Below are 15,275 nucleotides of genomic sequence, written 5' to 3'. Positions count from 1 at the left end.
TTTCATCGGAGAGCGTACGCTTCAGTTATTTCTGGGTCGTCTGAGATCTGGGAGTCTCAGGCACTTGCATCAACCCGCCTGCACCCCTAGACCTGCATCCCCCTTTGTGGGGATCTGGGACTGGATGGATATCCCACCTGTGCAGAGGCCGGAACCACAGGCTCATCACCACCAGACGTGAGAGGTCAGGGCTCATCCCATCAACAGAGCTCAGACTGACCTTCCCGGCGCCTGTCACATAAACTGACTTACGGGTTACATCTCACCCCACTCTCTCCCCTTACGTCTTGGCTCACGGTGATTCTGGCTCCGTCTCTGGTCTAGAACTTGACATGCTGCACGTGTCTGGACATCAGTGGAGTCCGGCTCCTGGCCCGTACCTTGGGGCTGCATGCAGTCTGTGATGTGACCCCATATCTCCTGTATGCCCCACACTTGGTATGGGGACAAAGCCCTCAGTGGGGAGAGGGGTGGCCTCTGACTCCCTCGGTCACTCCCACCCACCCATTCCCCATGCTCCCTCGCATAGCAAGGTCAGCAATTAGCACTGCCCTCAGCAGGCCCCCCAGCATGCCACATCACCCCTACCCCTGCCCATCCTCCTCAGTCCTCTCTCCTGGCCACCGTGCCACACGGGGGGACCCCATGACGTCCTCTCTGCTACATCTATGTGTGTCAGATCTGTCCCCTTGATTAAAGGCTCAGCTGTCCAGGGAAGGGTGGCTCTGTACCTCCCCCTCTCCCACTAGGCCAACCGCCAGGCCGGCCGGCAGGGGGCAGGCGAGCGCAGACCAGGGAGACCTTCAGGAGTGGTAGGCAGGGATTCTGTCTGGTTGGCAGGACTCACCTGGTGTGGCTGCTGGAGTGAGGCTATCACTTTCGGACCTGTGGCGGCCGGGCCCGGTCCCCACCTACTCTGTACTCTGCTGTCCCACCTCAGGAACTGGGATGGAAGTCTTGCTCCATGAGGAGTCTGTGGGAAAGGATGAAAGCAGCTGACATCCGCATGTCTGCAGCACGTTCTCTGACCCCTAGTCAACGATCAGTGAATGCAAGATGCCCCCTCAGGCCTGCTCACCACACAGCCCAAAGGACAGGGCTGAAGTTCGGCCTTTGTGTTTCAAGAACGCCACACCCCACTCTACTGACCTTCTCCCCCGGGGCTGTGCGCCAAACCTGGCAGGGTCCCTGCAGCTCCCAGGCTCTCTGAGGAGACCACCACCAGTTCAGATTCTTGTGTGTGCAGAAGACACACATTTTTGCAGCAATACAGCTCTGGGGACCACCGAGAAACACACGGCTAGAATGCAGAATGTACTTGCACTTGAGGCGAACTGCACGGCCACCTCCTGGGTACGCATCATGGGCTTCTGGGGGGCGTGGGAGGGAGATGTCAGCATTCACCACTCTTCAAGCGAACAGGCATTATGTCCAAATCCCGACTCTTAAAAACTGAGTGACGTTCTGGTCCTCACGCCGCAGCGCGCAACTGCTGTTCCCAAGCACCACCCCAGGGACGCCAGGCAGTGAGGAATGGTCCCTGGAGGACAGGGGCACCAGCACCCTCCTGCGCGACCCCCTACTGCGGGCACGGAGGACTCTGCTTCCAGCTCTCCCTGCACAGCAGCAGGCTCTGCCAGGACCTAGGCGCGGATCACCTGAGCCCTGTCCTTGCGGCAGGGCCTCCAGCAGTGACCTGACCGTGCCCCCTGGAGCCCCCCCTCCTCCCCCGTTCTAAATCTCCTTCCCTGGATCCACTCGGATCTGGGTCTCTGGGATTTAAATACAGGGATCTGAGATCTGACAAAGAACAAGCCCATGTGGATAAAGGAACCTGAATTCTGAGGTCACTTCCCTTTAACAGGTCTCTTTGTTTGGAGCTGAGGATGAGGCACTCCATCAGAAACTCCTTCAAGGGGGGATGCGACCCGTGCTAAGGAGCAGGGAAACGCTCACCTGCCATTAGCTCACATCCACTATGGCTTGCCCAAAGAGCACAAGGGTGAATCACCTCATCCCAATTGCACGCCCCCCTGCCACACTTCTGTAGCCTCAGCTTGTGGAACCCGACCTCATGCGGGCACACGTGCACTCCAGCAGGCACAGGGCTCCTTCATGGAGGCAGTCAACAAAGCGGCACCAAAGCTCATGGGCATCAGCGAGGCACTCACACCGCAGGCACTCCGTACATCTCGGTGAGAGCAGCGGAGGGAGGAAAGACGGAGATCCGGTGTGAAGGTGGCAACATGCCTCCCGGGAGCAAGAATACAGGAGTTGGGGACCACTGGCACTCAGTGTCCCTGGCCGCAGTGTGCCCCCGAGTGGTCCAACTCCAGGCAGGACAGGTCAGGGCCTTCCTGGGATGGGGTCCACACTGATGGGATTTTCAGTCATCAACTAGTTGAGTCACTCCTCAGTCTACTGCTCACTGTTGGGTCCCCAAAGGGAATCCATGCCCAGGACCCGGCAACACCGTGTTGAATCTGCCCAGATCTCCATCACCTGAGGTAAGACCGTTTTCTCTGAACCACTGTTGTCAGAGCCTCCAAAACGGTCTTCTGCTTGCCTGCCGCCTCTCCAGCTGGAGCTTCTCCTCTCCCCGCTGCTGTTGGGACGCTTCTCCGTGTGACAGAAAAGCGGGTCACTCGGTACCCAGGTGGAGGCTCGGGCCACTGAGCTGTATTAAAGGCTCTCCAGGGAGGAGGGATGTGGGGTCGGTCCCCTTCCCCTCCGCAGGAAGGCCACAAACCTTCCACTGACAGTTCTGGGCAGTTCGGACAGTCACACCGAAACCTATTTTGGTCTCTTGCACCAGAGGAAGCGATTCTGATCCAGGAGTCTCCACTGAACTTGTCCGAGAAAGGTTCTCTTCCTCTGAGGGGACGCTGCTGAAGCAGCCCCACTGGGACAGGGACAGGGACAGTGTAGTTGGTGCCAGGACTGGGGTTCAGGTCACTGAGGCTCAGCATTAGCAGTTCTGAGAAGGAAGGGTGACAGGCCACTGTGACTTCCTGGGAAGTGTCCTCAGAGGTCACCGAGGGAAGATTCAGGAATCCACACTGAGCCGCATTTCTGCCGTGGAGCCACGAAGGCCTCGTCTGTGCTCAGGGCGCCAGGCGCCCCCTGGGTCTGGGCACAGAGGGGGCCAGGAAGGTCCTCAAAGAGCTGCAAGGTAGCAAGGGACCTGTGCAGCCAGAACAACCCAGGCTGCGACAAACGGTGATAAAACACAGAAAATCCAGTATTATTCATCCTAACGTTTCTGCCCCTCTGTTTCCTAGCTGTAAAATGGGGACCATAATGCGCCCTACCTCCGAGGATCGTTCTGCGTGTTCCCCGGGATACCACATCCCAAGAGCTCCAAAGACTGGTGACAAACATTCAGGGTGTCGGGAAGCAGATCCATCCACTGTTGCATGCACGTGGTGTGGAATGCAGAGCGACGGGCCACGGGCAACCATGTTAACAGCCTGCTGACGTTGTATAGAGTATCCCCTGGCAGCATTTGAAGAACAATCACTGTGTCACCTGGAGCTGCCCGTCTCCTCCTAATCACTGCTACGCTTTCACAAAGCAGACTGTTAACTCAATTCTAAGCACTTGCCCCATGCTGACACACCCTCTGAAACGTTCCCCTTCATCCTCACCGGCTGTTCTTGTAGGGAAGAGTGTGTGCGCTGGAGACTACGGAAATCAGAATTCCTAGGGAGTGGAAGTGGGATTTGCTGTAGCTGGCCACTTAGTAACCACCTCCCTTATCAGGCCGGAAGTCGAGGGGTTGCAGTGCCGTGTCCCCACAACCATTCCCTCACTCATCCGTGGCCCAGAACGCAAGAGTAGTGATGCTGGCAACCCACACATGCAAAAGAGAAGCCGTAAAGTGCACCATGGGTAAGAAAACACACAGTACGCGCAGGGCTCGGTACCACCTGCGGTTTCAGGCATCCACTAGAGGTCTTGGAGTGTATCCCCGACGGGCGAGGGGAACTACTGTATCCCAAAGCACACGGTGAGGAGGTCATTAAAGGAATTGAGATGCTACATTAGAAAACACCCATTTAATGCAAAAGAAACCGGGAAAGGAGGAACCAAAGAACAAAAAGCCAGGACACACAGGAAAAAAGTGTGATGGCAAATGAAAGTCCACCGATGTCAATAAGAATGTTACATACGAATAGATGACACACTCGCATCAAAAGGCAGACACTGATAGACTGCATTTCCAAAGGAACAAGATGCAACCGCGTCTCCTGTAGAGGAGACACAAATGCATGGCCGGGGAAGGCCAGGGAAAAGACGTATCATCATAAAAGCAGCAACCACAAGAAGCAGCGGTGGGCATCCTCACACAAGGCACTTTAAAATACTCTCTATTATATAGTTTTCCATGACCGTTTAGCCCCCTTAGCCCCCTCCCCCACCCCCAGCAATCACCACACTGCTGTCCACGTCCATGAGTCCTTGTGTTTTCGGTTCAATCCCTCCATCCCCTCACCTTCCCTCCCAACTAGCTGACATCCTGCGTTCCACCTATGAGTCTGCCTCTATTTTGCTTGTTAGTTCAGTTTGTTCATTGGATTCCACATAGGAGCGAAATGATCTTTCTCTTTCCCTGACTGGCTTATTCCGTTTAGCATCATGTTCTCTAGGTCCATCCATATTGATGCAAAAGGTAAACTTTTCTTCTTCTTTCTTCTTTTTGTGTAAATGCCCCACAGTTGTTTTATACACTCATCTACTGAGGGCACTAGGGCTGCTGCTTCCACATCTTGGCGAATGTAAATAACGCTGCAATGATCACAGAGGTGCTTATCTTCTTTCTGATGAGTGTTTTGGGTTCCTTTGGACATATTCCCTCAAGTGGGATTGCTGGGTAAAAAGACAGATCCATTTTTTATTTCTCCAGGTATCTCAGGACTGCCTTCCACGGTGGCTGCACCAGTCTGCGTTCCCACCGACGATGCACAAGGGTTCCCCTTTCTGCACATCTTCCCCAGCACTTGCGGTGTGCTGAGTTACTGGTCACAGCCCTTCGGACAGCTGTGAGGTGGTGTCTCATGGTGGTTTTTATCTGCATCTCTCTGATGATTAGCATCGCTGTGCATCTTTCCATGTGTCTATTGGGTATCTGTGTGTCCTGCTTGGAGCAGTGTCTATTCAGGTCCTTCGCCCATTTTTTAACTGGGTGGTTTGCTTTTCTGGTGTTGAGCTTTGGAAGCGCTTTATACAGCGCTTTTGGATATTCAGCCCTCATCAGATGTACCGGCAAATACGTTCTGCCATTCTGTGGGCTGTCTTTTTATTTTGTTGATGATTTCCTTTGCTGCGTGAAACCCTTTTAGTTTGACGAGGTCCCCTTTGTTTATTTCTTCGTCTTGTTTCCCTCCCCTGGGGAGATATATGTGATCAAACACCTTCTACCAGCAATGTCTGAGAGTTTGCACTTACGTTTAATATCAAGCACACAGCACGGCAATTCTAGTCCGAGAGAGTTCCTTGCAACAACAGAAATGAAAACGAAATGTCCTCACAAACCCTGCACTTGACACGCACAGCACTGTTACCTCGAGGAGCCGAACCTAGAAGCAACCCAACTACTCAACAACTGGTGTGCGGATGACCAAAGCAGACCCTGGCACAAAGGGTTACTGCACAGCAACCAACAGGAAGTGCTGATGCATGCGGCGGCAAGGGTGCTTGTCGGCAAGGGTGCACGTCGGCATGCTGAGGGAAGGGAGGCGGACGCACAGGCCACACGGCACAGGAGCTCCCGTCAGGGGCAGTCTGGAGCCGGCACAGCGCAGGCGCAGACGTGTTCAGTGGTTGCCAGGGTCTGATGGGATTTGGCACAAGGGAGCAGTGTCCAACTACTGTCTGTAGTTGTATCCTCGTGGTTAGTAGAACCGTACACAGCTGTCACATTCTACACACAGTACGCTTTGAATATAAATGATCTCCCCACCTCTGACCTTTTCTTCAAAGGCGAAGGACTGCTAAGGAAAAGACTTCAATACTGGTTATTCTGTTCCATGCTGACCACGAGTCTGTAACCATGGAAGTCTACGTCGGAGTCCTCCCCAGACCTGGCCCCCTGCTGTACTCCCCGAGTCCGTGGGTGGCACTGCCCGTTCACTACCCAACTCAGGAACTCAGTCTTCACCACATACACCTCCCCCTCCTTCTCCCAAACTCCAAATGCCCACTGAGTGCTGTCCATTTTGCCTCCCCAACGTCTGTCTAATGCTGGCACTTCCCCCATGTCCAGCACACCTGCCCTAGTCCAAAGATTCTGTCCCTCTGATGGTCAAACCCGCTTTCTAACGGGTCTCCCTCACCTACTCGGGGCGCCTGTCTTCCTCCCGCCCCCCTTCTCCCCCCTCCCCTCTCCCAGCTGCAGGGCTGCCATCACGTTTTAGACCAAGACCACTTTCCACAAGGGGGATAGATGGTAATAGAAAAGTCATAATAAAAAATCTAGAGGAATAAAAGTAAAAAAGTGCCCTTTCAAAAAAAAAAGAAGAAAAAATGCATTTCGAGTAGGCTCACACCTAAGCAAATGAACTATCGTAGGCAATGCTCTTCAAGTAGCACGACCACCCGGGGCTTGTGAGGAAAACCGCACTAACCCCACGGTGCCTGATGTCTCTTTGCTGGCAGTCCTTCTGATTGGCCCTCTAGATGGGTTCAGCGGGAAGTCCTAGTATTCGGTCCTAAATCACACTCTACGGACAACAGAAGTACCTGGCACTGCTTTATCCTGGGGACCCCCCAGGGGACCAGTGTGGGTCTGAGCCCGTGACGATCTGGTTCCCGGGCCGTCAGTGTGCACTACAGTGGAGCAATGACTGTCCCCTGTAGGCCAAGGGGAGAGGGTTGTGTCCCAGTAGCAGAGACGAGTTATACCTACGAGTCTTATCACTCTTGTCATCCAGCAAACCATTCAAGTCTTAAGCTTTACACTGACTGCCATTTTATATATCACAGACATATAAGGATACATATAATTACAATAACTTTGATATGAGGTTTCATCAATAAAAGGTATGATTTTTAAAGAAAAACTTATGAACTATAAAACAAAAAGGCCACGATCCCACACATGGACTTCCAGGCATGTCCAAGCCCCGCCTGCCCCTCTTCCTGAAGCCTCCTGCTGAGTGAACTCCTGCGCAGCCTTCGTACTGCCACTCAACCAATGCCTCCTCCAGGAAGACTTCCCTAAAGACCGAGCGGAAGCCATTTCCTCCCCAGCCCTGGAGTGCGCGCCTCTTTGGTGCCACCCGCCACAGGACTAATTTCTGTACTCATCTGTGATCCCTAGATTCCCTATTGTCTCATGATTTCACATAAACTCCACGAGGGCAGGCATATGTCCTTTTATGTGTCCCTTTTTTTTTATTGTAACACCCAGGCACCCGGCCCAGTGCCTAGACCACGGACGGAGCTTAGTGAATTGTAGTCACATAAATAAAGACTCTCTCTCTCTATGTTTGTTACACACACACACACACACACAGAGTTACCATCAGAGTTGTCCAGAAGAGTCACCCTGACCTGGACTAGGAGGTTGGCAAGTATGAGTGGTTCTGCTGGAAGCTTTCTGCGCCTGTTGATGCTAAAGGCTGAGACCTTCGCTCCGTCACACCCAGTGGTCCCTCGTTCACACTGATGGCCTGAGATCTGAACGCTTCTCACTCAGTGCACTGATGCCCTCCCAGATCTGCCCTCCCAGCCCTCGGAACAGGACGCCCTCTCACCACCGCAATGGACCATTTTATCCTCTTCCCAGAAAAGCAAGGCCAGAAAACGGACCTGCTGTTTATTCCCTCTTAACGTGTTTCTCCCCTTCGCATTCACTTCCAGCTTTCTTCTTTGAGTCACCCAGTCCCACTCTGCTCATTCCCAACGGACGACCACAGCACCCGCATCTCGCTATCTGGGCATGGATGTCCCAGGGCGGGGGGCGGGGGGTGGCTCTAAGGACTGCACTGTCTTTCTTGTTTCCCTTCTGAAGCTGCAGGCTTCCGGAATTCAAAAGTGCTCCCGAACACCCACAGAAGGAGCGCTGCTGCAGGTGAAGAGGCGACTCTCACCCCCAGCGGAGCTCACAGCATTGCTGCCTCCTGAGAACCACACTCTGTCCCACCGCAGCCCCTGAGGGCAAGGAGAGGGCAGGTCTGAGAAGCCCAGATGCACACAGGACCCTCCTGAGAGCCCTGTCTCCATCAGGGACCTGTGGGGTGTGTTCGGCTTGCTTTGGGCCTGTCCTGTCCGGGGCAACATCTCAACTCCTGCAGCCTTCTCGATCTGCCACCCGGACCTCTCAGCTCCCCCACAGCTCCTCCCTCTCCACTGCACTGCAGCTCCACCTCCTGCTTTGAGAGCAAGCACTGAGGGCTGTTCCTCCTGACCAGCATCCGCAAACAATGCTTTATCCTCAGGCATCTCAGTACCTAAGACAACGAACCTTCAGAAAAACCATTTTAAATGTAGTACTAGGAACTCTGGCTGTGTAATAATGATGACACAGCAAACCAAACAGTAAGTAATGTTATTCAAAAACTATCTGGAGTTTCACACTTGGAGACAATGACTTGGTACATGGTCATTCCCTCCCAGGCCTTTTTCCACACATTGTTACAACCGTGAGGTTGGGAGGGGCGTGTCATGTCTTTGTAATTTCCTACCAGTTGCTTTGTTTGCTTAATTAAAACCGCAAGCTCCCCTCCACAGCGATGGTGATGATGGTGACGACGACGAGAGTGCTCGTGCTGACATGGACACCAGCAAATACGTGCAGATGGCTTGCTATGGACCAGAGACCGCGGTCTGCGTCTCATCACCCACGCCATGCCCTTAGGAGACATCGCGTGTGGTCAGTCTGCGCCCACACCCAAGGTAACGTGACGAGCGCTGCTGCACACGCTCACGGCTGCTGATGCAAAAGCACCTGGCACTAGTGCCTTCAAGGGTCCAGGGGCAGGTGCCACGCCTCCTTAGGGTCCTGTCTGGCCTCGGCACGAATCTGACCCTGCCCTTGCTGGCTAGGTGACCTTGGGTACATTGCTGCACCCGTTCGACTCTGTCTCTGTTTCCTCATCTGTAACAAGGGCTAACATTAAGATGTTTACTTCACAGTGTCGCTGTGAGTACTCACTGACTTCTAAAATTCTGTGTGTAGACCGAGAACCGAAAACGACCCCAGGGCCAGGGCAAGCGTCCACGAGGGAGCTTCTATTCACTTCTGTTTTCCACTCCCACCGGGTACCTCTCCCTCCCCTTGGCCCCCTCCCTCCTCTCTCCCTGCCCCACCCCCACCTTCACCTCCCAGGTCTCCACCCCACCTTTCTTCCCTAGGCCACATTCCTCAGACTCTGCACTGTTTCCCACTCCCCACAACGTAGTCCAGGTAATAGTAGTACATCGGGCTCTTGTGGGAGAAATAATGAATGCAAAAGGTGGGCAAAAGAAACACAACAGAGCACGATTTGAAAACCACACAAGAAATGACGTGCGTCTGGTGAGAGTTTGACTGTTAGCATTTTGACAGCTTTACCTGAGTCACAGCTCCACAATCTGACCCGGGAGAACTGGACTTGATGGAAACACCAGCAGTAAAAGGAGCCGCACGATGAGGTCCCCCGGCCTCGCCATTTCAGTCTTGAACCTACAAAATATCGTAACCCAGGTCACCCCAATAAATCCAATGAACACGAGAAGAGCACTTAGAACAATGTACATACTCACGTTGCAGCATTATCCCACGACCCCTTCCTTTTCCGAGCATCACACAAGTCCCACAAACAGGCCGTTAGGGTTCGCATTCCCCAGACATTCTCCATTTGAGCCCCTGACGGTGCGGCCCAGGCACTGCGGGCAGGTCTCACACCAACGTCCCAGGGGGAGCCGCACACTCGTATGACGATGACACATGCCCTGGCCCACGCCCCCCACACTCAGCTCTTGAATCCCTGAGGAGCCGGAGCGACAGTGCAAACTCCGTCCACCTCGTCCAAGGTCCTCCTGACTCTGTCCCTAGGGAGCACGCTCCAGGGAAATGTGGCAATGGCCACAATATTAACAGGAACTACAGCAGCTGCAACGGGTTGGGACCTGTCCGTATGCCAGGCACCAGCCGCACATCTTTCCCTGTGTCTTCTCACAGTCGGGGCCCTGCTGAAGTAGCTAGATGCACTGCTAAGTAGTGTTTCCCTTTTAATAGCGGAGACATCAGGCACAGAGATGCTAAGGAACTTGCTCGGTGTTGCCTAGCAGTACGTGCTGGAGCCGCAGGTCGGGAGGCATTGTGGAGGACTCACTGTGACCTGTGTTTGTTCAGTCGAGGGTAAGATCTGGTAGCCGCCGCACAGGGTTTCGAGGAACGGCAAACACGCACCACCCATGGGTTCTACGGCCCGGGATGGCTCGGTAAACAGAAATCTGATGTCAACAGAGGTGTTTCAGATGGAAGCTTGACAAGACTGGGATCGGGGTGCTTTGTGGAAAGGACGCTCCGGGAGCCTCCTCCCAGACAGCATGGCAGCGTCCTGGCCAGAGAGTCTGGCCTTGGGTCTGTGCATCAGAGATGGCACCAAACCGCTGTCATTTCTACACCCCGACACTGGAGAGAGGGGCCCGGGAGCAGGGAAGATAAGACCAATGCCCTGTTCCGGGGGTTCCCAGACACCGTGTTCACATCACGTTGGAACCCTCGGTCTTTTATGAATGCACACTCTGTGATCCACACCCAGGAATCTCAGCGTGGGCACAACAGCGCCCCATGAATGGATTTTTACTCTGCTAGGAACTCTCAGGAACGTTAGTAAGCTCCGGTGGTGGCCGGCCTGCCTCTCATGTACTGCCTCTCCCGGAGAGGCACACCGTGGAGAAGAGCAACCTGACAGCTCGCAAGAACACAACATAATGAACCCAGAGCGAGAGTCAAACAGAGGGCGGGGCAGAGGGTGTTCGCGGAGACATCACGGCCCCACTGGTGGTGTTCCCTGAAGGCTTCGGTTTCTCTCACGTCCATTGTGTTTGTGACCGGTGGATGGAGGTAGGGACTGGAGATGATATTTTAGACCCCATGATGCCACAGGCTTTTCTCAGGGACCGTGTGAGGCACAGGACCTGAGGTTATGTGTCCTATGATGCCCACCTCCTCTCAGCCTTTGGTCCTTTCTTGCACCCAACTGCACTGCATGCAAGCCCAGAGTGACCAGAACTTAGGGCAAATGCCTTCACCTCTCAGACGCCTGCCCCTGAACAGAGGAGGTCTCCTCTCCCCGTCAGCTGTCCCTCACCTGATCTCACCTGCTGTCCCAAGTCACACAGCTCGCTCCACCAGCTCAGAGACCTCACCTGCCCCTTCACTCTGGTGCCCTTGCCCGGGGAAGGCTTGTTCCCACAGAGAAGAACCCCAGTCCCATGACCCATACAGAACCATCTGGGCATTGATGTCCCCTGGCAGGGGCACACACACACACACACACACTCACACACACGGTATTGGCCAACCATGAGAAGGAAGATAACCCTGCTTTTTGCTTTCTGCAACTATGGACGGACTTTGAAGGATCTGTGCTGAGTCCGACAGAGGAAGACAAATACTGTAGGTTCTCACCTACGTGGAAGCCAAAACATCCAAACTCACAGAAACAGAGATGAGAACAATGTGTCCAGGGCTTGCGGGAAATGCTGGGCAAAGCGGACAAACATCCAGCTACCAGAGGAGTAAAGTCATGGGGTACCATGCGAGGTACCACATGGTTACCTCATTCAGCAACACTCATTTGTAGTGAACCTTGTTCAGAGAATCGGTGAAATCTTATCACCCCTCACACAGATTATGTGTCACCATGTGAGGGGATGCAAGCGCCAACTAACCTTACTGCGTCACCATTCCCGTGTGTGTGTGTGTGTGTGTGCGTGTGTGAAATCATCCCACTGTACACCTTCAACTCACATATGTGACATGTGAGTAATATCTCAAAGCTCAAAATACAAACTTGTCCTCACTCTGTGAAGCGTGCCCCTGACCCACATCGCCCCAGTGTTCCTTGAACTTACCCTTTATCGGCAGCGCACACTGAGCCGGATGCATCGACGCTTTCCCTCGTGCGGCGCCGCAACCAGCGTTTAGTGGAGGGTCACGTTTAGAAGCTGGGATCTGGGGCTGGTTGTGCTACTGCTACCGCAGGGCTGCTGTAACCGGAACCACGTCCTGGAACAGACGCATGTGCCCGATCACACACATAAATACATACACCTACGTCCATCAACCTACCCGTGGGTGTGCATGTACACATACCGAAACCCACACGTTTACATGGAGGCCTCCAATTCCAGTCTAACGCCTCGAGGTATGTTCTCATTTTATTCTTTTCCACATTTGATGCTGCCCTTTCTAATCCGGGACTCGGAGCTCCACTATGCTCATACCTTTACTGAGCCGACCAATCCCAACGCACATAATCCATCCCTTCCCTACACAGAGGTGGACCTCACATGCTGTGTGGAAGAACGCCCTGCCCTTGACCTCCACAACCCACTCAGCATGGCATCCCTCAGCCAGTTAGCCTTCCCCACCCAACCCCAGGGACATCCTGCTTACCCCCTGCGGCTCTGTCCCCCACCACAGCAGCAGGTGCCTCTGTCCGCATGCCCTGCCCACTGGGCCTGGGCTCTGACCCTCCGAGTTGCTTTCCTTGCTCTGCTGCACCGGACAGGACAGCTTTAGGACTTAACTGCTCTGGCAGGAAGAAGAAGGGGAGTGAAATGAAGGGCAGGGCAGGGGAAAGGGGAACACATTTGAGTAGGATCAGTCAGTGAAGGTCAATCGGGCCAAATCACAGCAGTACTATGGCGCCCCAGCGGCTTTCCTCACTGTTCCCCAGCTTCCCCTCCGGCCTCTCTCCTCTGCCCTGGCTCCTCTCTCATCCCTACCATGCTTCCCTCCATCAGGAGGAGAACTGTCAGCACGGGCCTGATTCCTGTGTTATCCTAAATTATATCGGCAGGGTGCCTGACACTCATTGTGGATGGTGTCCTCCCCAAAGCTTTGACCCTCAACCCTCTGCCCCTCTTGAAGGAGTCGAACACTTCACCCCTCTTTTAGCAATTTTGGGTGTGAGCGGGAGAGCAAGGTCGGGCCATTTCTTAGAGCTTCAGGTCCTTGGTCTGGAACAGGAGCGTGACCCAACTCCCTCACAGGTTGGAAGAGAAAGAGAGATGGCAACGCCAGACACCTCGCCTGAACACTATGTGCCACACCTAGTGAAGAGGGCTTTACCAGCATCACAGGGCTCCCCCGATGCCCAGGAACACACCCAGCGGGTTTCCCATCAGCACCCAGCACCGTTGCACTTGCTGTTCCTTCTTCCCAGCCAGCCCTTCCCCCAGGGCATCCAGGGCCTGCTCCCTCTCTGCCTCCAGGTCTCTGCTCAGCCATCGCCTTTTTGGGGAGACCTTCCCCGATTACAGTGAGTAAAACACTCTTTCCCCTGAGCGGGCCTATTTGTCTCCACAGCACTTGCCACTCTCAGCCATGTTTCGGATTTATTGACCAACTCCATGAAATCAGAGACTTTGTCCATTACTTTTCCTCTGCTGTGCCCCCAAAGTCCTACCGCGGTGCTTGGGCACAGAGCAGGTGTTCAGAATGTTTTAGGGGGAGACTGACTGGGAGCCGAGCCCTTTCCGCCCATTGCTGACATGCACAGTGCTCTCTAACACGGCTATTGCCTTCGTTTTATTCATCATGACACATATTGTGGCTCAAGGAGACAAGTGACTTGCCTAAGGACACACAGCCAGGACTTGGGGCTCCAGGTTCCAACAGAGACCTCACACCAAAAAAGATAAAAGCTTTCATTCACCGGAGACAGAGACTCACATACCCTGAGACGCCAGAAACAGCCTCCCCCCAACACAACCTGGAACAGATTCTCTGCGGAGAGAGGGCGCAACGCTAGTCACAGACTCCCAAACAGAGCTGAGACTGTACCCACTGACACAGCTCCTCCCTAACTGACCAAAGTCCTCGTCCCCGGAAACAAAACTGCCCCTGCCTCACACCCCAGAGACAGACTCCCAAAGCACACAGACACCTCCCGACTCAGTTTAAAAACCGCACAAACAGAAAGATAGAACTTCAGATGACTCGGGGACACCACAGACCCTTAAGATAAAGTCCCCAGACAAATCAGAGAACCTACACCCTGGACACAGACTGCCCAAACGGCTCAGGTACGAGTACACCTTAAGATAAAACCTCCCGCACCCCCAAGCTCTTCTGACTCATAACAACTTGGGACCCAGAAACACCAACTGCCCAGAGACCTCATACCCCGGGGTGTGGACACCTACAGAGAGACCCCGCCCAGGGCTACAAATGGCCCAAAGCTCAGGAAATGCACACCCAGGTGAAGCCACAGAGACGCTTAGGCCATGGTGCACAAAATCGCCTGATACAAGCTCCGGTTCACTCACGGTCCCCCAAAAGGCTCAGAGAGATCACAGGTACTCAAACAGAACCTGGGATGTCACACCCGTCCACACGCACGTCGCCAAAGGGCGGGACACACTTGAAGTCCTAGGCAGAGACACCAAACCCGCTCAGAGATCTCTCCCCGGACCTTCAGCGCCAGCATCTGTAGGACTGATGGGGCGGGCGGTGCCAAAGGCGCCCGGCCAGGGTGGTGGTGACAGCGTTATGGCTAAACCTTATGGAAGGAGCTCACGTGGAGACATCACTGTCACCCGCGCATCCGGGGAGGGACTCTGGCTACAAACCAGCCATGGCGCCGAACCTCGCCACCGACCGACCGGCCTGTCCGGACAGTCGGTGGGTGAGTAGCCCAACTCGGACAAAAATTCTACACTGGGAAAAGCCGCATCATGCGCACGCACGCACGCATACACACGCACTAGCACACGCCTCACCCTCAGGGCCAGCTCTGCGACCAACGTGCCACCCCAGGCAGAACGGTCAATGGGGAACCGGGCAGGCGAAGGAAGAGGCCCGGATTACGGGTCCAGCTGGAGCCGTTGGGCGCCCAGGAAGGGCTTAACCCGGGAGTCCCGCCGTGGCCAATCACTGCCCAGCAGGGTCCCTGACCCCGCCCCCACACCTGGAAACCAATCTCCCATCCCGCGCCCCGCCCAGCTGGATGTGACCACGCAGCAGTGGACGGGTGAAGCCAGAGAAGTGAAAATGCGCAGCCTCAGACCCTCTACCTCCCGGAGTGGACTGTCCTACCTCTGAGCCCCTCAGT

The 15,275-nt window shown here is 54.4% G+C and overlaps 1 long non-coding RNA gene across 2 annotated transcripts in view; it reads right to left on the bottom strand.

Annotated features, from left to right (window-relative positions):
* The window catches only part of LOC119001039 (uncharacterized), a 58,260-nt gene extending 43,189 nt beyond the window's left edge, over positions 1–15,071 (bottom strand). The window contains exons 1-5 of one of the 2 annotated variants that reach the window (XR_005069469.1): positions 14,944–15,071; positions 12,614–12,751; positions 12,070–12,223; positions 9,557–9,667; positions 848–973 (exon numbers count right to left, since the gene is read on the bottom strand). This is a non-coding gene — a long non-coding RNA (uncharacterized LOC119001039). The remainder of the gene's footprint in view (positions 1–847; positions 974–9,556; positions 9,668–12,069; positions 12,224–12,613; positions 12,752–14,943) is intronic. The other variant, XR_005069468.1, reaches the window with a different exon arrangement.
* Positions 15,072–15,275: the final 204 nt, after the last annotated feature.

Source organism: Sturnira hondurensis, unplaced genomic scaffold (genome assembly GCF_014824575.4).
Source record: "Sturnira hondurensis isolate 20B ecotype Veracruz unplaced genomic scaffold, ASM1482457v3 Scaffold0016561, whole genome shotgun sequence".
NCBI classification, from domain to species: domain Eukaryota; kingdom Metazoa; phylum Chordata; class Mammalia; order Chiroptera; family Phyllostomidae; genus Sturnira; species Sturnira hondurensis.
Note: the sequence above shows the minus strand (reverse complement) of the source record. Positions and strands in the feature narration are given on the sequence as shown.